Below are 25,537 nucleotides of genomic sequence, written 5' to 3' on the forward strand. Positions count from 1 at the left end.
GACATTTTTACAGATCAGTATTAAAATTCTCCAGTGGTTAAGGATAATGATTTGTGGAATGAGGTAAAGAAAAAGCTTACAGAACTATCAGCTTATTATTCAGAAAAATCACTTTGCTTTAGCAAGTTGCAATCATGCTATTGAGAAAAAAATAAAGCAAAAAAAGTAAAAAAGATTGGTAAAAAATATAAGAAGATTGGGTAATTAGACTTAATTCTAGCGTAAGAATCATGTATTCTAGAAGAATGTGGGAAATATAATTTCAAACCAAGATAACCTAGTCAAGATGGAATAAAGGCATTCAAATTTCCTTCTCACCTAAAACAATCAAAAACTTGACAAGATACATGAAATAATGGTCCGTGAGACCTTGGATATAGGAAAATACAGGAGAATTATTATTAAAAGATGGAGAACAAATAAGACGAGCCTTACAATTGTCCCAGCTTCCTTCCTCGAGAGAGTTTGCAGGCCACAGTGGACGCAAAGGGTAACTCAGATCAAACTTGGCATGTTCCATGAGTTGTGAAGATGGAACTGAGGCTCTGGGGGTCAAGGCAGCTAGTATTTGAAGGATAAAGCATCAAATAGGAAACAGCTACACATAGAGCAAATGCCAGGATCTACAGTGTTTCCCTCTGACATTCAACTTAGGTCTGATCAGCGTATGCATGTGAAGTCCAGGAAAAGAACCACCTGAAACGATCAGGTCACAGTGCCTGGCACTCACCAAGGCTGGGAATGGTGTCTATTTCCAAGAGCCAGATTGGAAAGCCTCGAGATTCACAGGGCCCTCAGTAGAGTACACAAATGGATCTTTCCTCAGTAGTAGAGAAGAATTAGTCCTAGAGTAACCACTGCTGCAGTTCACCTACCAAAACTGAAAAACAAGACCCAAAAAGGATCGAACTGTTTGTAAGTCACTTGCCTACATCTCAGAACAAAGCTTAAGAATACCCCTAGAAAAGAAAAATATCCAACACCTAATAAGGTGAGATTCACAATGTCTGGCATTCAATCAAAAAATATCAGGCATGCAAAGAACACAGGAAAAAGCTGTCAATCAGACTCATAACAGACACAGATATTAAAACTAGTAGCTGACAAGGACATTAAAAGCATTGTTACAAACCGATTTCGTTCATTCCAAAAGTTAAATAGAAAGGTGGGCAGTATAGAAAAGACTCAAGACCAACTACTAGAAATGAAAAATCAATATGTGTGGAAAGGAAATGTCACTAGATGGGATTAATGGCAGATTAGATGTTATAGAAGAAAACAGTAATCAACTCGACAACATAACAATGGAAACTGTCCAAAAAAAAAAAAATACAGAGAAAAAAGAATTTTAAAAGATGATGTATCACTGAGCTATGGGAAAATTTCAAACAATCATATATATATATATATATTATATATATATAACATATATAATATATATTTATATATAGTAAATAAACATAAAATAACATAAACATAACTAACATAAAATAAAATAAATAAAATAAATATATATATTTATATATGCTTGCTTGAAATTTTCCCATATATTAGATATATATATTTTTTATATATGTATTATATATATTTTATATATATATATAATTGGAGTCTCCAAAAGAGAAGAAGGGGAAGAAAATTAGTTGAAGAAATAATGGCTGAAATTTTTACACATTTAATGAAAACTATAAACCCATAGATTGAAGAAGGTTAACAAATCCCAGATATTAGGAACATGTGGAAAACCACACCAAGGCACATGTATTAAATTGTTCAAAACCAGTGCTAAAGAAAAAAATCTTTAAAACAGCCAGAGGAAAAAGACACACTACATACAAACAAACAAACAAAAAAACCCAAAGATACAGGTGACAGCAGATTTCTTCTCAGAAACAATTGAGGTAAAAAGACAGATTGAAATATTGAAATAAAACCAAAATTGTCAAAGTAGAATTATTCACCAAACAAAAAAATACCTCTCAAAAGCAAACATAAAATGAATTAGTCTGCAGCAGACCCACATTACATGAAATGTTGAAGTATGTCCTTCAGACGGAAGGAAAATAAAACCAGATGGAAATATAAATATATACAAGAGAATCTAGGGCACTGGAAAGATAATGCTAGGGCAGGTATATAAGATTTTTTTTCTTATTATTTAAATTTCTATCAAAGATAATCAGCTAATTAAGCAAAAATAATATAAGAGTAACATAATAAACATAAAATACTGTACAATTATAGCATAAAGATAGAGGACGGAGAAAGAGAGTTTACTATTGTACATTCTTATATATGTGGAGTGGTGCATGATCACTTAAAGATAGACTGCAGTAAGCTAAAGATGCACACAATAAATCCTAAAACAACTACTAAACAGGCACAAATAAAGAGGTATGGTCATATATCCACAAGGGAGATAAAATAGAATCGTAAAAAATTTTAATTAACCCAAAAGAGGCAGAACAGGTGAGAGAGAGAGAGAAAGAGAGAGAACAGATGGGACAGATAGAAAACAAATTGCAAGGTGATGTATTTCAACTTAATCTTGTCAATAATAACACTAAATTCAAATAGTGTAAATGTCCAATCTAAAGGTAGATATTATAACGTTAAATAAAAAACAAGACCCAACTATGTGCTGCTTACTTTAAATATGGATAAGAAGTAAAAGGGCTGAAAAAGATATTTTATTCTAACAGTAATAAAATGAAAGCTGGCTATATTAATATCAGACAAAGTGGATTTCAGAGAAAAGAATGTTACTGGGGATAAAGAAGATAATTTCATAATGATAAAGGGATCAATTATTAAGAGGTTATAAAAATCCTAAATATTTATGCAGCTGAAAACAAGCAAAAACTGATAGAACTGCAAGGAGAAAAAGACAAATCCATTAGTAAGATACGAATTGTTAACAACATTCATTCAACAAAAATATACTAAAATCCTCCAAACACAAGACATTGTGCCAGATGCGAAGGGGACTACAAATGACTTTAGACTCCTCAAGTACATAACAAAAGATTTGTGTAATAATCTCTACTCACTCTTCCAATTCTTCTATGATTTTATTTTTAACAAGTTCACAAATCCTTATTGAAATAATAATAATAATGAATACCTCTCAAAGTTGGCATGATCTGGGTGCACAGGTGTCATACTCAGTATTTTGTTTGTTTGTTTCTTTGGTTTGATTTTTGTTTTTGCCATTCTTGAGACGGAGTCTTGCTCTGTCGCCCTGGCTGGAGTGCAGTGGCGCAATCTCGGCTCACTGCAAGCTCCGCCTCCCCGGTTCATGCCATCCTCCTGCCTCAGCCTCCCGAGTAGCTGGGACTACAGGCGCCCGCCACCACACCCGGCTAATTTTGTTTTGTATTTTTAGTAGAGACAGGGTTTCACCATGTTAGCCAGGATGGTCTCGATCTCCTGACCTCGTGATCCACCTGCCTCGGCCGGCCTCCCAAAGTGCTGAGATTACAGGCGCCCGGCTGATACTCAGTTTTATGTGTCAGCTTTCCTGGGCTACAGGATGCCTAGATAGCTGGTTAAACATTATTTCTGGATGTGTCTACAAAGGTATTTCCAGAAGAGATTACCATTTGAATTGGTGTACTCAGTACAGCAGATCACCCTCACCAATGTGGGTAGGCATCATCCAAGGGATTTAGCTCTTGAATAGGACAAATACAAAAAGTGGAGAAAGGGAAGATATTCTCTCTCTGTGTGTGTCTCTCTCTCTGTGTCTCTCTCTTTCCTGAATGCTTGAACTGGGGGATCAATCTCCTGCCCTCATGCTTCTTAGGCCTTCAGCCCCAGACTGGAATCTATACCATAGTCTCCAGCTCTCAGGCCTTCAAACTACATTACCAGATTTCCTGGGTCTCCAACTTGCAGATGGCAGATCTTGGGACTTCTCAGCCTCCATAATCATGTGAGTCAATGTCTCATGATATACTCTAATGGTTCTGCTTCTCTGGAGAACCCTAATACACCAGGATACAAAATTGAAAGTACCAGATTTGTTTGCCTTAAATCTCTTTTGAATGTAGGCAACTACAAGTAAGTAACAATAAACAAAAACAGGGCCATGTGGTAAGTACCCTAACATGGGTATGTTAAAAGACCCAAATCTGCCCAGGGAAGGGAGGTAAAACTACAGAGAAAAGGTGGCATAACCTGAATGTGGAATTTGAGGAGAACCCCTCTCCATGGAAGAGGACTTTGGAGGAAAGAAGGGCGGCACCGCCAGAGCTCAGGAGCACATAGAATATTCAGCAAATGTCAAGAATCCAAGTCCATCTTGGAAACTGGGGTACAAAGAAGTCTGAATTTCCAAGAGGATCACCCATTCAATCATGAAGAGATTTCCAAGTCATGTGAAGCTACTGTTTTTCCAATCCGTAGGTAATGGGGAACAATGAAAGAGTTTATTTTTATTATAAACATAATTTGTGCATTTATGAGAAATATTAAGTACAAAGTAATAGTTTCCCTTGCCTGTCTACTCAAGCTTCCTCCTCTCATGACAGCATTTTAAGCAGAGGAGTAATGAGCATTTATTCCATTAGCATTGTAAACATATCACTAGGGTAGCCACACAGGTGGAGAGGGAAATCAAAACCGGAAAGATACTTGGGGTTGTAAAATCGAGAGAATCCCTGATTGCAAAAAGATTCAAATCAATTAGAGGATATAGGGCCTATTTCTGATAACTTCTTGTGGAGGAAATCAAAGGAGACTTTTTGCGTATCAGAAATGACATTCAGCCAAGTTTGGCGGCTCACACCTGTAATCCTAGCACTTTGGGAGGCCAAGGTGAGAGGATTGCTTGACCCTGGGAGTTTAAGACCAGCCTGGGCTACATAGTAAAACTCCATCTCTACAAAAAATAATAATAAATTAAATTAAATTAGCTGAGTGTGCTGGTATGCACCTGTAGTCTCAGCTAATCAGGAGGCTGAGCTGGGAGAGTCACTTGAGCCAGGGAGGTCGAGCCTGCAATGAGCCATGATCCTGCCACTGCACTCCAGCCTGGGTGACAAAGCAAGACCCTGTCTCAAAAAAGAAAAAAAAGGAAGGAGAAAGAGAGAGAGAAAGAAAGAAAAGAAACAAAGAAGGAAAAAAGAAAGAGAAAGAAAGAAAGAAAGAAAGAAAGAAAGAAAGAAAGAAAGAAAGAAAGAAAGAGAGAGAGAGAGAGAAAGAAGAGACATTCAAAACATGTTCAAATGCTGAAATGGGAGAAAGAGTATTTTAGTTAAAAGGACTGGTATAAGAAATGATACAGAACAAGGAAGGTGCCACGCATCTCTCAAAAGCAACAACCACTCCAGTGGGGCTTGAGTAAAGGGTCCTGGCTGGGCCATAATGAGAAGAAAGTCTGGGAAGGGGAATAGGAGGAAGTCCACAAAAAGCTTCAAACAGCAATCTAAGCTGTAGGAATCCCTTGACCATGTCTGACCAGGAGATAGGACCCATGGATAGGATGGATTAGAAAGGAGAAGGGAGCCTGGTTACAGAACTGCTCATTAATGAAGAACCAAGTTAGCATGGTAGCACTAGGAGCACACAGGTGCAAGAGACATCGTGGAAGCTGTGTGTTGGGAGAGGCGGAAGAAAAGTTGTAGAATTTCTGGAAAGCTGGAGAGCCTCAGGCTCCAAACTATTTAGGCCCTTTTCGAGTTTCCTCTTGTTATCCATGAATTCCAGACTGGAGTTAGTAATCTGGGCTTATTCATGCCAACATGTCCCATAAAGATACAACAGGAGATACACACATTCACAAATAGACATATACACAGATAAAAAGATACACAGATAGACTGATACCAAGGTACATCAACTCATAGATCCAGGTACAATGTATAATTGGAAGAATACCTGTTTGTTATTCCAGATCTCAACCATGCTTCACAGAGAGCAAGAAAATGTTCCGAAGTTTGGCTCCAAACATTTCTAAAAATTGGGTGATAGGTCAGAGAGTAAGTGGGAAGAACAAGAGTTCTCACTTTTTCCAAACCAGTTCTCCCATTTCTCTACCACCTAACATTACCGGTATAACAGGCTGGCTGGTTGATTGAACATAAATGCACTCCTACTCCTTCCCAAAATGCCCCAAGTCTGTTGAAGTGCACACAGGACCTTTAAATGTTAAGCTCTCTTCCTGAATACACACAAACAGTGCAGTGAGTGATATTATATTTGTCGAGCCAACCATGCTAGGGCTTTGAGCCTGGGTGAAGTTCCAGGTATTTCAAAACCTCAGGCTCAGGCCACTTAAATTAGCCCTAAGGCTTTTATAAGAGCTATAATCCCCAGTTAAACACAAGCAGCAAGAACTTGATTTTGCACATTTCATGAATGCTGATCACAAGTTAAGTCACCAGGCCCTGGGTGATGCAATGACTCTTGAATAACTAGGTAGCTGCTTTGGGTTTGTTAGTTAATGCTACATGATAACATAGTAATAACAATTAACTCAATCACATTCTAAAGGAAATGCTATAAGGATCCTACACAGTGGTTTAGAAAGCAGAGGTAATTACAGCTCTACCCTATAATTTTATGGTTTATCTAGCCCTGTAAGCATGCCACTTGATGAGAACAAAAGAGGTGCTATGCAACTTTCATTGAGAAATCAGGGAGCCTTGTGAAACATTGAAGATTTACCCATAAAAATCTGAATTTTTAACTTGAAACAAGAAAGTTAAGATCTTATCCATCCCAGTTTTAATGAGAGAGATAAAAGGATGTGAAAAGAAAAGAAATAACACAATTGGCAATTAAAGCTCATCTATGAATAAAAACCTTTGTTCTCCAAATGTGATTTAGAATTGAGTGAACAGCTTCCTGTTTAGAGACTTCCATACTGGAAGGCCCAGAAATGCCCTGTGTTCCAGTGGCCTCTGTCCCATGGTATCTGGCTATCCGCCAACACAATACCTCTCCTGTTCTGCAGTTCTCACACAATGGTGAAAGCTCTTGACTCTAGACTTACAACCTGAGTTTGCAATCTACCTCCTTGCCAGCTCTATTATGTTAAATAAATGACTTACCCCATCAACCTCAGGTTCCGCACCTGTAAATTGGGACTAACAATTTACTTGAAAGATTATTGGAAAAGCATGTAAAAATGCTTTGCAAACTCTAAATACCAACCAAAAAAAAATTATCGCTATGCCATATATTTGTTACCTGATACACCATGAGGGTGGAAATGCAACATATTATAGAAGAAACACTAAAATGTTTGTATTTAGAAGTTTGTGCAAATGAAAACACATATGTAATACTTTCTAAACCAGCATATTTTTTAAATGTGCTACTATCCTTACTAAAGTAGCAGCATTTCAGTTGGATAATAATGTAGATTCTATTAAGCAAGGACGTATGAAGAAAGAGTTGCATAGCTAAGTACAAAAATATTATGTAGTCAACCATGGTTACTGCCTAGATGATGAAACAAAATATGCCCGAACTGAAATAAAAACATCACTAGTGTTATGTTCTATAATAACCTTTCATATCCCAGGAGAGGAAGTTAAATAGGATTCTCTCACTGGTCTTAAAATATTTGTCTATCAGGTGGAAATATTTGTAATAATGTGTGGAATACTTTCTGAATGTCATTTCCTGTTATAAAGAGACAAAACTAAGCCTTGATGTCCACTTTCCCCAAATATCTGACAAAAAAAAAAAAAAAAAAAAATGATTTAAGTTTATTCATGGAAACGTAAAATGAAAACTTCCAATAAAGAAAATAATGAGAGCTATCTGGGGCTGAGACCCTTTAGAAATTCTCTGAGGGTTTTGGAGACAGTACTACTTTCTGCTCAGTCCTGACTCCAAACTGAACCTCTCCCACTCCTAAGCCAACTTGGATGAAAACCAGCTCCATGTTAGGCCTGACTGTGTAAGAATCTGTATTGTCATTCCAGGGCACGTTTAAGTCCTTTTAATAGATTAGGTCAGGATGGTATCCTCATAATTTAGTGTTGTGAATAGTACAAATAAGGGCTTCAATGACATCTAATCAGAACATTTTCTTTCTCTTCTCTAAGACCCTTATTCCACAGAGGTCCAGATTTCCCCAGCCTGTCAGTCATTACAACGACAAGCTGTCTTAGCACATTTGAAAGCCATTGAGTAGCTAATTTGCCAATATAGATTTAAAAGAGATGAGACAGCTTATGGCTGTGGTCTCTCTCTGGCTTCTCCCACACAAAGAAGTCTGGAGCACATGGGGGATTTCTTTTGCTGAAGGCAGACCATTGTTTAAACATTGATTGCCTCTTTTTTCTATCATTCACTTTTTCTCCCCCCTGTACACGGCCACCACCAGACACAGATTTCATTCGTGGCCCATCGGCTGAAAGTTACCTGCTCAACACACTGATAAATGAGCCATTTACAGGCTGGAGCGATGGCAGAAAAAAAAAAAAAAATAACACTCATATATATTAAGTAAGCATTGAGTGAGTTTTTCTTATCTACTCAAAAGACTTACAAGCTTTTTATGCCAATGAACTCTGGTATGTACAACAGAAAATGAACTAACTCGTGTTAAAGTAATTTCATAATGCAAAAGGACTATGCAAAAGCAGGGCATTTGAGAAATATATGGCACATCTCATTTGGGACTAATAGCCCCTGGGACAATTTTTCCCAGGTTACTTTACACAGAGCAAGTATATGGTGATTCTGGTCTAAGGAAGAAGAACAGATTTTAAAATCAGACCTAAGGGCAAATCCTGACTTGAGTACTTATCAATGATCATGGAAAACTTACTTAATTTCTCTGAGTCTCAATTCCCTATTTGGGTAATGAGATACTATTACCTACCACACAGGATTGTATTCTGTGAAAATCAGAAGCAGAGGTTGTTTCTCTCATAGTAAACAACACAGAAAGAACAAGGATAATATTAAACATGTATATAATATTGATATGGTTTGGCTCCGTGTCCCCACCCAAATCTCACCTGGAATTGTAATCCCCATGTGTCAAAGGAGGGACTTGGTGGGAAGTAATTGGATCTTGGAGGTGGTTTCCCCCACCCCGTTCTCATGACAGGGAGGGAGTTCTCACGAGATCTGATGGATTTAAAAGTGGCAGTTCCCCCTGCACTCTCTCTCTCTCTCTCTCTCTCTCGACACCTTGTGAAAAAGGCGCCTGCTTCCCCTTTGCTTTTTGCTATGATTGCAACTTTCCTGAAGCCTCCCCAACCATGGGGAAGTGTGAGTCAATTAAACCTCTTTTCTTTGTAAATTACCCAGTCTCAGGTAGTTCTTTATAGCAGTGTGAAAATGAACTAATACAAATATTAACTATGTGCCATGAAGCATTCTGTAATGAAATTGAGGCACAGAGAGATAAAGTGGTTTGCCCATGGTCACACAGATAATAAGTGTTGAATCCAGCTTTAGACCCAGGCAGTTTGGCTGCACAGTCTGTGGTGCGCCTCATCACACTCTAAAGTGAATATTTACTAAGTCCAGGAATCTATTATACTGTAGCACTCAGGAATATAAAAAAACAGAAAAACATTTGAATTAACCTGAATAAGAAGAGTTGGTTGTAAGCCTAATAGAGACTCTTCGGGCCATGGAATTTGGGTTCCCAGTCATGACTCTAAGGAGCAGAACTGGACAGTAGGTCTGAATTCCAGGCAATGGCTGGAGAACAGAAGGAGCTCTGGCTTTTCTTTAGGGCCAGCCAGTCATGGAATAATCTTGCTCTAGGGACTCCACCCCTTTCTCCTGTTTCCATCTTCAGCTGGGAGTGCCCTACTTACTCTACTGAATTTTTGCATTCTGTTCCCACAGTTCAATTCCTCCATAATTCAATCTGAGATTCCAAGGGAAAAAGTCAGCTATGATGCCCTTGATGGGTGATCTCCATCCTGGAACCAGCCAAGTCTGCCTGAAGAGGCAGAATCCATTTCACAAAAAATACTGCCTGATTCCTCTTCAGTAGCAACTTTAGAGAGAGGAAGCATCAATAGGCACTTCAAAATAGACCTTTCCCATTGTGACCTTGCTGTCCTCTTATCCCTCCCATCCTGGGAGGCTGAGGAATGCAGAGCTTGAACTCAGCCTTTAGAATCAGTGAGCCTAAAAAATAAATCCTGTCTCTCCCGTAACTGGCTGTGTGACATTAGACAAGTTACCAAGGCCTCTGCAGAACTGTTTCCCCTTGTGTAAAATGGCGATAATAATAACTCCTTCATACATTTATTTTGAGTATTAAATGAGATATTATACATAAAAATACTTTAACACAAATGTTGGCACATAGTAAGTGTTTAGTAAATGTTATTTATATTTTAGCACTATTCACAGCTCAAGAGGTTTCATCCATGTACTTACCCTTTTGAGTTTTAAGGCCACCAACTCCTTTGTTCTCTTTCCTCCCAAATCTTTGCTTTTTCTTTAACACCCAAGTAGAAAAGGCATCCAGGTAATCAGAAAGGACCAAGGGTAAAGGACCAGGCAGGGAAGCCACTAAGTAAGTAGGCATATGCAGTAGATACTGCTGCTCATCACCCAGTTTGGCTACTCCCTTAGTAACAGAATCTTGATATTACTTGTGTTGACATCACACCCAACACTACAGCTGATCCTACATTTTCCTGCCTCCCTTGCAGCAAAGTATGGCCTCACCTCCAATGTCTGGCCAATGAGCTGTAATGAGGTGCTTTGTGGGTTTCCAGAAAGCTGTTTCAAGGAGCTGGCTACAGGTGCATCTCATGGTCCACCCATCTTTCTTCCCAACCTACAACATGGACATTTGGCTCCTGGTCCCAAAGCCCCTTTAGGATATGGAAGCTGTCTGCTGAGGACGATTTAGTGGGGAGGGGTGGGGAAATAGGAGTAGCCTGAGTCTCAGAAATCTATAGAAACTCCTACCAGCTCTAAACTACCTACCTCCAGATTTCTATTTTGTGAGACAGAAACATGTATCTTGCTCAAGCCACTGTTACTTCAGGGTATTTGTTGCAGAATATAATCCTAACAGGCCACTTGCAACAACATGGATGAACCTGGAAGACATCATGCTAAGTGAAATAAGCCAGGCACAGAAAGACAAATACCTCATGATCTCACTTCTATGTGGAATCTAATAGTCAAACTCATAGAAACAGAGTAGAACAGTGGTTACCAGGGGTGGGGAGGAGAAGGAAGAGAGGAGAAGTAGTCCAAGGGTACACACTTGCAGTTATGGAGGATGAGTCAGCCTAGAGTTCAGCCTGAGGACTAGAGTTAATAATAATGTACCTCATACTGCAGATTTGCTCTAAGAGTGAATTTTAGGTGCTCTTACCCCACACAAAAAGGGTAACTATGAAGGATGGGTGGATAAGGTCATTCGCTTAGCTGTGGTAACCACTTCACTATCTACATGCATATCAAAAACATCATGTGGTACACCTTAAATATATACAATTTAAGTATATATGTGTACAATTCTAACGGATGTAATGAATCTGGAAGACCTCAATTAATATCAAATCATTAAAATATTAGAGATGATGCATTTATCAAGAGAGAATGAGTACACAAAAATGATATAAAAGAAGAAAAGATATATGGAATACTTGCAATCAGAAATAATATCCCTGAATAAAAACCTGTATACTACAGCAGAATTTGTTTTCTTTTTGAACTGAGATCTCACTCTGTCGCCCAGGCTAGAGTAGAGTGCCATTGACAATCATAGCTCACTGCAGCCTCAACCTCTTGGTCTAAAGCAATTCTCCCACCTCAGTCTCCCAAGTAGCTGGGACTACAGGAACATACCATCATGCCTGGCTAATTTTTTTGTTATTTGTGGAGGTGGGGTCTTGCTATGTTGCTCAGGCTGGTCTCAAACTTCTGGGCTCAAGCAATCCTCCTGCCTCAGCCTCCCAAAGTGTTGTGATGACAGTTGTAAGCCACTGCAGCCAGCCAAGAAAAATTATTATGACGTGGTACTCCACACTTGGATACTTAGATAACTACCTGATCCACTAAACTTCTGAGTAACCCTGACTGAATGACTTGAACTTTCTCTGTCTCAAGATTTTACTTTTCTGGATGGACATCATAAGCCTTACCTTACAGAGGTAATCTAAGAATTACTTAGGACATAGCTAACAATATTTTACTGACATCATCACACATTTTCTTGGATCTCTGACCAACCAGCTTCTTTCAACCATAGCTACCAAATTCTCAGGTGAGTGTATGCAAATGTATTAATCGTATCTTTGGAGGGTGTTGAGTCATTGAAACCTGTACATAAAAGAATGGACAATAGTCCACGACCTTATTAAAGAAGTAACAATAATACCAACCTATGCTTTTTGTGGTTTGAGATTTTCTTGGTCCACATTGCAAGATGTGAGCCCCTAGATTCACTTCCAGCTGCAGATCTCATCTCAGTTGCTTCTCTGTCCACTCCAAGCTTGCCCAAGAGTGGCCCCTGCATAGGTGGCCTTTCCCTTTTGGGTGATAAGTTCTTCCATGTTATGTTATTCTCATTAGGCCACAGGAATGCCCAAGGCAGCACTGCCAGCTTGAACCAAAACCCTGGCAATTAACAGAAATCTGATGACAATGATAATCACACGAAGACAGACCATGGCATAACCCACTCTTTTAGGAGTTTTCAGATTATCATCTTGCAAAATTCTCAGGATACGTATGGTTTCATGCCATGAAGACAAAGGCTTTTGCTTTCCTTCTACAAAAATTGGAATGTTATTCTTATGTCTGTTGGCTCTGCTTGGGGGCCCTAATGCAAGTGTAGTCATTGCACATTAACATCAAGCTCCTGACAGTGGGCCCAAAGGTGTACGAGGATTGCCTTGAGAAATATCAGCAGTGCATGCAAGTATCCAATAGGTGTTGACTTGCCTTTCTAAGCCATAGGTTTCCATGATGTGTTTGGCCTAAATGGGAGCCTTACATGTATCACATTTTCTATATTTACTAAAGATCCTTTTCACTACAAACATCATTAGCATCATATACAAATATTTATTGATGTTTACTTGCATCCAAGGCACTGAGACAAAACAGAATTAATGGTTACTGCCTCTAATATGGTTACCGTATAGCTCAGAAGAGCAGAGGGCGAAAGGACTCTGGTGATTTTTCCTAGTTCGCTTTCAAACTGGAGACTCTGACACCAGGATGGTTGATTTACCTAAATTTACAGAGGCAGGGAAAAGTATCAATTGAAAGAAATGAAAAGATCATGAAGAGCCTCCATGAGATTCTTATTGCATTGGGAAGCTTTGGTAGCAACACATTGTCATTTCAGTGAAATAAATATAATGTTGCGTTACAGATTCTTTCTGTAGAGAGATGTTGTCATAGGTGTTACATGCAATATTTGTTTTAAATTTGGCTTCCATTTTAAATATAGTTGAATATAAATTCAGGACTCTTGGGTCGTGGAATTAGAGGAGGGCATGGGGAAAAGGTCTTTGATTCTTTCTGTTATATGTGTGAGTGCTCTCAACAATACTTTCTCATTATAGGGATTTCTTAATTTTATTTTAACAAAATGTTAAGTAGGGGAAGTCAAGGTGACCATGAAAACAGCTCCGCCTGCAGTGGGGTCTGTATATCAGCTTAAGTATAACCAGTGCAAGAAAAGGGCTGAAAAAACTGACCAAATCTGACCTGATATTCCACAAAGACCTTGTCCTGGAAGAACAAACAGAATTCACACAAATCTTAATGTCCAGAATTCACTAAGTATTCAGAGAAGTTGCATAGAAGACAGTCCCATAGGCCCAAACACCGAAAAGAATGGCATAAAATAGAAGAGAACAAAAAAGGGGCATTAAAGAAGATGCCACAGCAAAGCAAAGTTCCATCAGTGCTTCAGCCTCCCCAAGGGAATTTGATAACTTCTGACTCAACAATTACAAGAACTGTAAAAATGGCCTTAGAAGTAATAATCTTGTAAGTATTTGCACATGTGTACTTATGACACCTAGATTTTGAGTGTTAGTTGATAATCTATCCAAATCAACTTCTCTGAGATAAATTACAAGCAATTACCTTGTGTTGTTAACATTATTTTGCTCTTTACTTGTTTTACTCACTATTTTGGGGGATGTGCTTTTCATTTCTTTCTCTTTCTTTTTTGTTTTGATTTTGCTTCGCACTTGATTCTGACAATATTCTGATCGTCATGTGGGTAATAGCGAAAATAATACAGGAAAGACAAGCAGTGGTGGTGGGGGTGCTGGGGCCATTGGGAATTCTTCAGGAAGGAGGCTTTAGTATTTGGATGTGGCTTTATTTCATTGCCAATGGAAAGAGCAAATGAAAATTTGGCATCTTGCCCCATTCCCCAAAACAAAGCCATTCTTTTCTCTTTAAAAAAGAAAAAGAAAAAAAAATCCACCTGCTTTACAGTTTGGAGATTTCTCAAATAACCTAAAATAAAACTGCCATTCAATCCAGCAAGCTAATTACTGGTTATATACTCAAAGAAAAATAATCCATTCTATCAAAAAGACATATGCCCTTATATGTTCACTGCAGCACTATTCACAATAGCAAAGACGTAGAATCAACCTAAATCCCCATCAACAGTAGACTGGATAAAGACAGTGTGGTACATATATGCCATGAAATACTATGTAGCCATAAAAAAAACAAAATCATGCCCTTTGCAGCAATGGAGCTAGGTGCCATTATCCTGAGAAATCTAATGTGAAAACAGAACACCAAACACGGCATGTTCTCACGGCAGATACTCACTAAACAATGAGGACACATAGACATCAAGATGGGAACAACAGATATTCGGGGTCACTGGATGGGGGTGAAGGGGTTGAAGAACCACCTGTTGGGTTCTATGCTCACCTCCTGGGTGACGGGATTGTTTGGACCCCAAACCTCAGCATCATGCAATTTCGCATGTAACAAACCTACAAGGGTACCTTTAATCTATACTAAAATTTGAAATTAAAAATCAACCTGCTGTAATCAAATAGCTAGTATCTTTATCTAAAAGATGAATACCAGTGCTTATGTTGTGGCTTTTGCTTATGATTTTTAGTCCCCTAAATATCAGATATTGTAGAGTAAACATAGTTTCACTCACTGGAGTTTAAAAGACACATAATGTCCACAATTTTAATATAAATATGGTATCATGTAGCCACGAGCAAACATCCACCTTAAGCTGCCAACGCTTCACACGGTTCAGTCCGTCTCATTAACTCTCTCTGATCTGACACCTCCCTTGAACTGACTGACTTTCCTCCAACCCACAAAAAGAGGCCACCTAGCAATTGTCTGTGCTGTATGCCTCAATCAGCTGAAATAAATATCACCACTGGTAGCAGAGATACACATTAAATAGACAGAAAGGAGGTTTTCTTTGCACGACTTGTAAATTGCACCACTCTCCGTGCTCCTTCTGCTCATTAAGTGGCTCTCCTTGGGTCGGTCCCTCCCGCTATGCAGTCTCTCTGGCAGTAAAAGTATCTTCTCCTCTCACAGCTACCATTTGAAGGAACCTGTTGGTCACCTGGGGCTTTATCTGCTCACCGATTCATTTTGGATCTTGCCTCCAAGGGCACTCTATTCCCCACGCGAATCATTTACTATTACCAAGATTCTTCTCTCACCTCTTCCTTGAAGCTGAATACAAAGTCCTGGTTCGTCCGCGCACCTGCAGGTGTGAAGCTGCAGGTGCTTATCTGAACGGAGGTTACCAGAAGTCAGTGCAAATCAGGGCTGTCCCTCTAGCAACCAAAATTAATATGTAGCCGAGTTCCAGGCCCAAGCAATGCTTCTTCCCAATTATATTTACTCATTTTTATAAGGTGTGATTTTAATTCCCCATGTTTCATGATAAACTGTACCAACACCGCTCGGTGTTCAAATGCAATTTGTGATTCTCTTACATGAAAAGACACTATATTAAATAAAAATTAGTCTTAATATCAGGCCCCTCTGTTCTCGAAGCGGGAAACTCATTGCCAAGCAATTCTCATTTACAGTAATACATCTTTGCTTTGAAAACCATGATAGCAGAAAAGTGCATAAGGGAGAAGGAAACTGTGCTTCAAAATGTCAAACAACATCTGTTTCCCATTTCTGAGAATTACGGAGCTTTCTCTAGCCCTTTAACCCCTTAGCCCACATTGTATCTGTCCCTTCATAGTTTATGGTCTTTATCTTCAGAAGCCTTTCAGTAAGTGAAACCTGATATAGAAAGTGAATCTCTTCTTTAGGTTCTCTCTGAGGATTAGCGACGAGATTTATTAGAACAACACTGCTCGTGCTACGATGCTTTAGGGTTGTGTCAACATTTCAATTATAAACCCCTGCTTCCAGGGGTGTGCACACCATCCATTAGAAAAATAATTGTCTAGCTTCAAATTTGGAAAGTGGGGTAGTGACTTGAAGATCCACGTTCAGCTTGTGAGACTTTAGAAGACGCATGGGATTGCCTTTTCTAGGTGTAGAAAAGTCTGTCCCAGAGACTACGTTTTATACTTCAGACTGTGCCCCACGGCCCAAGCAAGAATGTCATGCTGAGACTGTAAGTAAAAGAGTCAGAGCTAAAAATCCATATACGATCATGCGAGGAAAAGGCAAAATGGGTCGATGCTTTCACATGTCTTCTGAGAACAAGGCAGAAGTTATTTCGTCATGCGTAGCGGTAGGTTGGTCACATTCTTCTTTGGAATGTAACGTTAGATCAACCGCTCATCTCGGGTTTCTTTTAAGTGATCTGCACCAAACCTTTCTGCCATCTAGACAAAAGCAATGGCCGACAGGTCTCGCCGAAAAGCATTGGGGAATCAAGGACAGTCGGCAGCAAAGCTGGGAACGCAGTTGAAATTATCTCATTTATCCTCCTCCTTAGTCCTGTCTCCCTTCTCCCTCTGCTCCGTGCCTTCTGGTCGCCCTCCTCATGCTGTGGCCTCAGTCTGTCCTCCCCATTCACTGCCTTGGTGCTAAGACTCCATTTCTTCACCATCCCTGCCACCTGGCATCACCCTGCATCCTGAGCACCTGATTGGTGCAGAACCACATATCACGTTGTAAAGAACCTGCCGGGTTCTTAGTGATTTCCTAGCAGCTGCTAATTTTTACATGTTTGTCTGTCTCAAAGATGTTTCTAATATTTTCAAGGAGCAAAGTTGGAATTTAGGGCATCCCACAGGCACAAGAAAAAAAAGTTTTTAAGTAAAGGTCCTGAAAGTATTCTTCAAAGAACATCATATATGAACAGTCATTAAAAGGTTGAAACAATTTCTCAATTGTTCTATATCCACGTGGAGACTCAGTCATAAACTACAAGTTCCATAAGAGCAGGGTTTTGTAGTTTTGTTTTCCACTAAACTCCTGGCATATAAAACATTGTATATACTCAATAAATATTCAGTGAATGAAGGGATAAATTAATTAATGAACATATCAAATAACTCTTGATCAACTAACTCAAAGCCTTCATTGTAAGTCACCTATAGATACCTTTCCTCAATGCAAAAAAAAAATCAATTGCAATAAAGAAATGACTGCGGATATGTTGGCATCTCGGGTGAGGTGATACAAAAGATAATCTCATAAGAAATAAGTGAGTAACTAAGAGAAATAGCCCAGAGTAATAATCACCCTTTTTTCTGGCTTTTAAGTGCCATTCAAACCTTTACTATGTAGAATTTGAAACAGAAAGAAAATCTAACTTTTCTGTCACACTGAGTGTCTCTCCTGTTTCTCAAATATGAAAAATATCTCAAATCGGTATTTTTTAAATATGCAGTGCTTTGCCAATTTAGCCATATAGATTGTAAGTGCTATGAAAGCAAGCTGATACAATTTTTTTTTATACCTACAAAGGTCCTGAGAGTGGGCTGTCCCCAGAATGTGTTAAATAAAGGCATATTATGTTGGATTGTGTCTGAAGAATCAAGACTTTCTCTCTTCACCCTCCTCTGTAGCCAGCATTTTATCTAAACTGCTAATGAGCCTCAGAATCTGCTTTGATTTTCATCTACTCTCCCTTCCTCTTCCAAGGTTCAGAAAATGCAAGAAAAAGAGATAAAAGAAGATGACATAGAAAGAGAACCATCCTGACAGTCAGACCTTAGGTACTTAAATGATATAATAGGAGTGTTTGAAGAAACTTCATGTATGGCTTATCTAAATTTTCTAAAATAAACCAGTATTCCCTTCATGAAGAAAATGTCATATTTATTTGTTATAATGAAGTCTCATGCCACAGTTGGCTGAGAAACATATCTTGGCCACTGAGCCACTTCTGGTCTGTTCCTTTGCTCCCTGTCCCTTGGAATAACTGGATCAGAAGGTCCCAAAGGCTGATATTCCAAGCTATTGCACCTTTTTTTTTTTTTTTCAGACGGAGTCTTGATCTGTTGCCAGGTTGGAGTGCACTGGAATGATCTCGGCTCACTGCAACCTCCGCCTCCCTGGTTCAAATGATTCTCCTGCCTCAGCCTCCCAAGTAGCTGAGACTACAGATGCATGCTACCACACCCAGCTAATATTTGTGTTTTTCAGTAGAGATGGGGTTTCACTATGTTGGCCAGGATTATCTCGATCTCTTGACCTCGGGATCCGCCAGCCTCGGCCTCCCAAAGTGCTGGGATTACAGGCGTGAGCCACCGTGCCTGGCCTCTTCTGTTATTTCTATGTGGCCTTTCTGCAGAAGTAAAAATACACTGAAGCTCCCCACTTCAACTCTCTAATTCTGTTTCAATTAGCAGACAGAGTTCTGATTCCTTCCATGGAAACTAAGGGTGTTCATCTCTTGGAAGTTGCATTCTGCTAGTAAATTGCAAAGAGGGACACCCTCTAAGCAGTACAAAAAAAAAACGCATTGTGCTCCTAAGTGTTTGTGTCTTTAGTATTAATAGCAATTTGTTCATAAGAACAAGAAAAAAATCTCCATGCACTGGCACAACCAGAGTCTGATTTCATTCCAGCAACTAACAACGACAACGACAACAACAACAAAAGCAAAGCCCTTTTTTTTGGTTTAATTAAATTCTTTCAAGCCGTGTGGAGCAATACTGCTGGGTAGATCTTGTAAGAAGAGATAATTAAAACACAAACAAACTAGTTCTTTCATTTGGAATAGCGGCAACTGCACATGCTCAGGACAGCTAGCCCTAACAAAATCCCAAAGGATTCTTAGTATGCAAACCCAGTCGGCTTTAGAAACAGGTTCAGCAGTTTGCTATAGAGCTAGAAACCCCTTCACACTGGGAATCGGGTGGGGTATCTCTGGAAAGTCAGACTTTTTCTGAGACATCGCCAAGGAGCTGGGCAAATGAAATGATGCCTTTGGCAACGGGCTCTCAGCCGACCCATGAGTCTCAAAAAAGAGCTTTCTCACTCTGCAGTCTTGGGCTGAAGTCAGGCAATGAGGAATCTCTAGGCCTTTTCAAAGGAGCATTAACGTGAAAGGAGAGAAAAATGTTTTTACACTCATAAATGTGTTTTCCCCAAAATGCCAGTAGAAGCTGTTTTCAGAATCCAAGTGTTGTATGTTCTGATTGGAAGTGATATCTAAATCTCACCATACTATCTGTGATGTTTCCAGGGGACTGTCCGTAGAGTTGACAACCTTATTAAATGTAGTAAAGTGTATTGACCTTGTGAATTCTCTGTGATAAACTCTGAGATAACACAGCATTTGGAGTGAGATCCACCAAAATCAGAACTGTGCCTTCTCACGTGGGCTTGGCAAAGGCACAATACTTTCTGAGCACTCATCTTCTCTTGAAGGTAAGGACAAGGATAGCTGGCCTTACAGCAGATGTTTGTCATGCCGAACTCCCGTGGTGCAACTGACTTCAGCGTAGCTGTGATGGACAGTTCTTGACTTATTTAAAAGTGTTCTACCTTGAGTCTGGCAAGGTGGCTCACACCTATAATCCCAACACTTTAAGGGACATAGTTGGGAGGATAGCTCGAGGCCAAGAGTTTGAGACCAGGCTGGACAACATAGTGAGATCCGCCCCCATCTCAAAAAAAAAAAAAAAAAAAAAAAAGGTAGGCATGATGGTTCACACCTGTAGTCCCACTTAGTTTGGAGGCTGAGGGGGGAAGATCCCTTGAGCCCAGGAGGTGAAGGCTGCAGTGAGCCGATCACACCGCTGCACCCCAGCCTGGGTAACAGTGTGAGACCCTATCTTGAAAAAAAAAAAGGTGTTCATCCTTGGACATAAGCCCCGGTATCTGTGGCTTCTCTGCCTCCTGGCTTTCTCTGAAGGCTTTGGAGGCTACTCAGTTCACGCACAAGCACAGCCTATTCTCCCTGTAGGGGAATAAGGACCCCTCCCTGGGCAACCCTGAACCAGCGCAGGACAGACATCAGGGGACAAATGCCCTGCCTCCCAGTTCTCCAGTAGGACAATTCCGACATGGCTTTTCAGTGGCCTTTTTTCCTGTACCTGTTCTATTCTACACTCTCTCACTTCCAATGCTTGGGATCAATTCCCAAGAGAATAAACTACTGGCACCCAAGGGTCTTGCTTTGTCACCCAGACCCAAGTGAGTTCTGTCACCCAGGCTGCAGTGGTGCCAACCTGGCTCATTGCAGCCTCAAACCCCTGGGTTCAAGTGGTCCTGCCACCTTGGCCTCTTGTTTCAGGTTCTACTTTAGAGGAGACAAACTGAGATGTTTCTTATTCCTTTCTCCATGTCTGTTGCATGGGTTGAATAAGATAACCGATGGAAAGACTTCTTTGCAGACTCTAAATGTATGGGCAAATGTTAGTTACAAATATTAAAAGTGTTTCTAACTATTATTGGGATCTAAGTTTAAACTGAAAACGTTGATTGTTACTATTTTGTGAGTTACTTCTATTACAAACATGTTGTACTTGTCAGGTTTGTAATAAACATGTTTGGGGCACCAAAGTATGTGGCACTAGAGAAAAAAATAAGTGAACAACTTTGGTGGATGGAATTACTCACATCCGATAAGGCTTTTGTAAATTCATTCTTGTTTGTTGTTTTGTTTTGTTTGTTTGTTGAGATGGAGTTTCACTCTTGTCACCCAGGTTGAAGTGCAATGACACGATCTTGGCTCACTGCAACCTCCACCTCCCAGGTTCAAGTGATTCTCCTGCTTCAGCCTCCTGAGTAACTGAGATTACAGTCACCCCCACCACGCCTGGCTAATTTTTGTATTTTTAGTAGAGGGTTTCACCACATTAGCCAGGCTGGTCTTGAACTCCTGACCTCAGGCGATCCGCCTGCCTCGGCCTCCCAGACTGCTGTGATTACAGGCACAAGGCACCGCGCCCGGCCCTGTAACTTCACTCTTGTGTGGCAGGTCCCCGGAAAGTCTATCCTGGCATCATTCTGCCATTTAATTCCTACTTATCCTTCAACTCTCAACTCCTTCGTTCATTCATTCATTCATTCATTCACCAGTGTTTCTTGAGCATTGCTATATGCCAAATTTAGGTATGCTTGAGCTGGAGTGCAACAGCGCAATCTCGGCTCACTGCAACCTTTTGTCTCAACCTCCCAAGTAGCTGCGGTTACAGGAAAGGGCCACCATGCCCAGCTAATTTTTTGTATTTTTAATAGAAACAGGTTTTCACCATGTTAGTTGGGCTAGTCTCGAACTCCTGACCTCAGATGATCTGCCCCCTTCGACCTCCCAAAGTGCTGGGATTACAGACATGAGCCACCGTGCCCGGCCAAATCATTATTTTTCTAGCAGCTTTATTGTGAACCCATCTAAACCATGCTTTTGGTGTACTATCCTCATGTTCTTTTTGGCACATAACAGAAGCCACCAAAAATTTTTTTCTTTTTTGAGACGGAGTCTCACTCTGTCGCCCAGGCTGGAGTGCAGTGGCCGGATCTCAGCTCATTCCAAGCTCCGCCTCCCAGGTTCCCGCCATTCTCCTGCCTCAGCCTCCCGAGTAGCTGGGGCTACAGGTGCCCGCCACCTCGCCCGGCTAGTTTTTTGTATTTTTAGTAGAGAGGCGGTTTCACCGTGTTAGCCAGGATGGTCTCAATCTCCTGATCTCGTGATCCGCCCGCCTCGTTCTCCCAAAGTGCTGGGATTACAGCTTGAGCCACCGTGCCCAGCCCCAAAATTTTTAAGGTGAGTAATTTTAGCTATTACCTACAGCCTCACTCCTAGGCTAAAATTAAAGTATGTCTGAGGCCACAGTCTTCCATATATGTGGTTATTTATTACATAATTTTTATTAGCAAGTATATTGGTTTACAGGGGCTACCATCACAAAGTAACTCAGACTGGAAGGCTTAAACAGCTGACATTTATTTTCTCACTGTTCTGGAGGATGGAAGTCTGATTTTAAGGTGTCTTCAGGCTTGAATTCACTCTGAGTTCTCTCCGGCTTGGGGATGGCCACCTTTTCTCTGTGTCCTCAAAGGGTTGTCTCTGTGTCCTAATCTCTTCTGACAAGGACATCAGTCCCATTTTTTATTTGGATATGACCTCACTTTGCCTAATTACTTTTTACATGCCTAATCTCTAAATACAGGCACATTCTGAATTCCTGGAGGTTAGGACTTCAATATATAATTTTGGGGGAGGAACACAATTTAGCCCAAAATTGCAAGTAGACCAGTATGGACACTCTACTGTGTAAGCTTGCTGAGGACCTAGCTCTCCATCCTTCTAGATACTCTGACATCACTGCTTGAAAGATCCGTTGAGAGCTGACACAGAAACATTTCAAAGGCAGCCTGCTGTCACTCTTGTTGGCACCAGACAACCGGAAATCCTCTTAAGGAATGGAGCCTTAGAGAATGATTTAGGAACTTTAGGAGAACATTCCTAATGATAAAGTCTAGGCTTTATTGGATTCTATAACCTATTCTCATAAGCGTAAAGGGTTTCTAAACTATTTTGGCCAATCCACATAACTTTAATTTCACCAATGAGCCTGTCTGTAACATCCATCATGATAATTACAAAGCTACTCATTTCCCAATAAAACCCATCCTTGCTGTTTATGTGGTTCAATAGCAGAGCTCAGGTCCTAAGATGTTTTTTGAAGACAGGGTCTCACTCTGTTGCCCAGGCAGGAGTGCAGTAATTCTACCATAGCTCACTGCAGCCTTAAACCCCTGGGTTCAAGCAATCCTCCTGCCTCAGTCTCCCAAGTAGCTGGGACTCTAGGCATGGGCCACCATGCCCAGCTAATTTTATTTTTTATAATTTTTTTGTAGAGACAAGGGCCCACTCTGTTGCCCAGGCTGACTGAGCTTTTGATGGCTGAAGTACACCACACTGGCTTCCCGTAGAGGGTAGCTTTTCTGATTCTATAACCAGATTTCTGATTCTATAACCAATTCTAGATAACCAGCCCCAAAGTGTGACTGTTTAATTTCAGTGACCAGCAGCTGCCAGAGTTGAAGTTTAAATGAACCAGTGCATTCATAAGACCAAGTAGGCACATCTATGCATAGGTGCATCACAGAACACCACTCTTCAGGCATTTTTTCCATCCTAAATTCTACCAACCTGCTGCGTATCTTGTTGGTTTTGACCATGCTGTCCCTCAACCTGGCAGACTCGGCTTTCCGCTGGTACCTACTCACTCCTACACACCCTCCCAATCCCAGCTAAAATATCTCTGAGTCAGAGATTCCATTCCTGAATCCGCGGCTAAATCAATTTGCCTATTGTCCTCATTCATAGTACCCTGCACTTTTTCTCAGCATGCATAAGACAACTTTCATCAATTATTTGTTTGTTAAATGTCAGTCAACCATGAGGGTTCATGAGAGCAGAAGCTATGTCAGTTTTTCTCACCATTGTAATCCCAGGGCCTGACATTTATTCATTCCCATAGTCGTCCACTAAATCAATAGATGTTATTTGAGCACCTACTATGTGCCAGAAGTGAAAAGACACGTCTCTGTCTTCATGGAACTTACTGTCTGCTAGAGAAGAGGACATCTAGACATGTATGAAGATTGTCTCTGACCTCAGGCCATGGGGTGGTCAGTCCCCCGACCCTCTTATTTAAATCATATCGATCACACTGTCTGGTGTTTATTTACTTGCCTCTCTCCTGCACTGGACAGTAAGTTTGAAAGGGGAGACATTTTGGGGTTTCCTTCTTTGTCCCCACTATTTGGCTTGAATGTTAGACACATGGTAGGTACTCAGTAGGTGTTTGTTAGATAAAGTCCAAAGTCATATATCACAGTGCTGGGATATCTGGTCATTGCGATAAATCTATCAAGAAAACACTGAATTGGTGGGTACAGTGGCTCATGCCTATAATCCCAGCACTTTGGATCACTTGAGGTCAGGATTTCAAGACCAGCCTGGCCAACATGGTGAAACCCTGTCTCTACAAAAAAATACAACAATTAGCCAGGCATGGTGGCAGGCACCTGTAATCCCAGCTACTCAGGAGGCTGAGGCAGGAGATTCACTGGAACCAAGGAGGCAGAGGTTGCAGTGAGCCGAGATCATGACACTGCACTCCAGCCTTGGTGACAGAGTGAATCTCAAATAAATAAATAAATAAAAGCACTGAATTTAGGAATGATATGTCTCATCATCTTTTTTTTTTCTTTTTATTGACTTTTTTCTTTTTTACATTTCCACTGGCAGTGTCCATTCACAAATGCAGACATAAGGAATAAATTAATTTAAGTGAACCAAGACACTAACATTGGCAAAAGGCTTCCAAAAGTATCTGTTTCCATTGGCAAATGCATCCTGACAGACTCTGAATGAAAAATTTCGACTGGGACATACCTAACTTCAACTGGAAAGAATGTCTCCTCTTAGCAAATATATGATTTCAAATAACGTTTGTGGACTTTTTGGAAAAACTGGCACCAGGCCTCGGAGACACAACCTGTTCATGGCTTCAATCCACCGTAAAGACATGAAGCCATATTTTTAAATTATTAGGGAAACATTTATGCACTTACGGAGATATTCATATTTCCTTCCTTCCTTCCTTCCTTCCTTCCTTGCTTCCTTCCTTCCTTCCCTTCCCTTCCTTCCTTCCCTCCCTCTTTCCTTCCTTCCTTCCCTCCCTCTTTCCTTCCTTCTTTCCTTCCCTCCCTCTTTCCTTCCTTCCTTCTCTCCCTTTTTCTTTTTCTTTCTTTCCTTCTTTCCTTCTTTCTTTCTTTCTTTTTCTTTCTTTCCTTCTTTCTTTCCTTTCTTTCTTTCTTTTTCTTTCTTTCTTTCTTCTTTTCCTTCCTTCCCTCCCTCTTTCCTTTCTTCCTTCCTTCCCTCCTTCTTTCCTTCCTTCCCTCCCTCTTTCCTCCCTTCCTTCCTTCCCTTCCTCTTTCCTTCCTTCCTTCCTTCTCTCCCTTTTCTTTCTTTCTTTCTCTTTCTTTCTTTCTTTCTTTCTTTCTCTTTCTTTTCCTTCCTTCCTTCCTTCCTTCCTTCCTTCCTTCCTCCTTCTTTCTGTCTTTCAGAGACGGGACCTCACTATGTTGCACAGTGGCTATTCACAGGCACAATAACCGTGCATTACAGCCTTAAACTCCTGGGCTTAAGTGATCCTCTTGCCTCAGCCTCATA

The 25,537-nt window shown here is 40.4% G+C and overlaps 1 pseudogene; it reads left to right on the forward strand.

Annotated features, from left to right (window-relative positions):
• Positions 1-4,211: 4,211 nt before the first annotated feature.
• LOC113224925 overlaps positions 4,212-25,537 on the forward strand; it is a 32,823-nt pseudogene continuing 11,497 nt past the window's right edge.

The sequence above is a fragment of the Piliocolobus tephrosceles genome, chromosome 9, assembly GCF_002776525.5.
Source record: "Piliocolobus tephrosceles isolate RC106 chromosome 9, ASM277652v3, whole genome shotgun sequence".
Lineage (NCBI taxonomy): Eukaryota > Metazoa > Chordata > Mammalia > Primates > Cercopithecidae > Piliocolobus > Piliocolobus tephrosceles.